This window comes from Coturnix japonica, unplaced genomic scaffold, assembly GCF_001577835.2.
Source record: "Coturnix japonica isolate 7356 unplaced genomic scaffold, Coturnix japonica 2.1 chrUnrandom622, whole genome shotgun sequence".
Lineage (NCBI taxonomy): Eukaryota > Metazoa > Chordata > Aves > Galliformes > Phasianidae > Coturnix > Coturnix japonica.
In genome coordinates this window covers 19,581-21,768 of record NW_015439995.1, presented here as the reverse complement: position 1 = coordinate 21,768, position 2,188 = coordinate 19,581, and the positions used below count along the sequence as shown (strand labels likewise).

Sequence of the window (2,188 nt, the reverse complement as noted above, 5' to 3'; positions counted from 1 at the left end):
ACCCTATTTTACCCCATTTCCCCCTTATTTGCCCCAATATTTCCCTTATTTACACCATTTTTGTCCCTATTTACCCCCATTTTACCCCATTTCTGCCCATTTTGACCCTATTTCCCCCTTATTTACCCCAATTTTGCCCCAATTTACCCCATTTTACCCCATTTTACCCCATTTTGTCCCTATTTCCCCCTTTTTTACCCCATTTTGTCCCTATTTACCCCATTTTACCCCATTTCTGCCCATTTTGACCCAATTTCCCCCTTATTTACCCCAATTTTGCCCCTATTTACCCCCTTATTTCCTCCCCATTCCCCCCCATTTCCCCCACCCACACCCCAAAACCCACCATTTTTAGTAGGCGGGTTTTAACCAAAAACCCCCATTTTTAACCAAAAACCCCCATTTTTAACCAAAAACCCCCATTTTTAACCAAAATCGCCCATTTTTACCCCAAAATAGATGGGCAAATGGAGCAGGTTGGAGGTTGTGCTGAGCGTCCTGTTCTGTGTCGCCGTGGTCGTGGCCTGTGTCCTCATTGGGGTCCTGGCCACTAAAAAGAGTGAAAATAGGGGCGGTAAGAGGGAGATTTTGGGGCAAAAATGGGGGATTTTGGGCAAATTTGGGTGGAAATGGGGGAATTTAGTGGGATATTGGTGGAAATATGGGGGAATTTAGGGGGAATATGGGGATATTTAGGGGGAAAATAGGGGGGAAATTGGGGGAAGGAGGGGTAAATATAGTGGGAACTATGGGGATTTTGGGGGAAAAATGGGGGATTTTGGGCAAATTTGGGTGGAAATGGGGGAAAATTGGGGATATTTAGGGAGAATATGGGGGGAAATTGGGGGGAAATTGGGGGATATTTGGGATATTTAGCGGGAAATAGGGGAAGGAAATGTAGGGGGAAATATGGGGGAATATGGGGAAATTTGGGTGGAAATTGGGGGATTTTGGGCAAATTTGGGTGGAAATGGGGGAAATTGGGGAAATTTGGGGGGAAATGGGGGATTTTGGGGAGCGTCCTGTTCTGTGTCGTCGTGGTCGTGGCCTGTGTCCTCATTGGGGTCCTGGCCACTAAAAAGAGTGAAAATAGGGGCGGTAAGAAGGAGATTTTGGGGGAAAAATGGGGGATTTTGGGCAAATTTGGGTGGAAATGGGGGAAAATGGGGAAATTTAGGGAGAAATGGGGGGAAATACGGGAGGAAGTAGGGGGGAAATCCAAAAAAAAAAAAAAAAAAATTTTTTTTTTTCCCCCCCCAAAAATATTTTTTTCCCCCCCCTAAAAAATTTTTTCCCCTTTCCCAAATAAAATCTCCCACCCCCCCAATAATATTTTCCCCCAAATGTTTACCGCCCATTTGTCCCGACACTCACGAAGATTTGTTTATTGCCACACGTATATCCCCAATCTTTGTCCAACCCAAATTTTCCCAAATATTTCCCCCATTTTTTTCCTACTAAATTTCCCAACCTAACATTTTCACCTCCCTATTTTCCCCTCTAAAATTCTACACCTCACAAACCGCCAGTCCCAATTCCCACCCAATTTCTTCCCTAACTAACCCCCAATTTTTCCCCAAATATCCACCCAAATTTGGCCAAAAATGCCCCAATTTCCACCCAAATTTGCCCAAAATTCCCCCCATTTCCGGCCCAAAATCCCTCCGTATTTCCTCTACATTTCCCCCCATTTCCCCCTAAATATTCCCCTCATATCCCCCTAAATTTCACATATTTCCCCATATTTGCCCAAATTTGCCCAAACCCCATTTTTTCCCACCAAATCCCCCAATTTTCCACCTCTAAGTTTTCCCCATATTCCCCCATTTTCCTACAAATTTCCGCCTACATTTGCCCCTATTTTCCCTCTAAATTCCCCCATAGTTTCCACCCCCATTTTCCCCATATTCTCCACCAATATCCACTAAATTCCCTCCATTTTCCACCCAATGTTGCCCAAATACCCCCCATTTTTTCCCGGCCCAAATAGCTCCTCTCTTACGCTCCCATCCGCCAATCCTTACTTCCCCCTAATAGTATTCCGGCCAATATGTCCCCCATTTCCCCCCATATTTCCCCATATCCCCCCTAAAATTCGCCCTTTTCCCCGCCATTTCACCGACAAATTTGCTCCAAATCCCCAATCCACCCAATTTGCCCCAAAAAATCCCATTTTTCCCCTCCATAG

General features: G+C 45.1%; 1 long non-coding RNA gene across 1 annotated transcript in view; it reads left to right on the top strand.

The window, feature by feature from the left end:
• LOC107307489 overlaps positions 1 to 2,188 on the top strand; it is a 10,027-nt gene that overhangs the window by 4,737 nt on the left and 3,102 nt on the right. Inside the window, exon 2 of the long non-coding RNA XR_001552421.2 lies at positions 460 to 574. This is a non-coding gene — a long non-coding RNA (uncharacterized LOC107307489). The remainder of the gene's footprint in view (positions 1 to 459; positions 575 to 2,188) is intronic.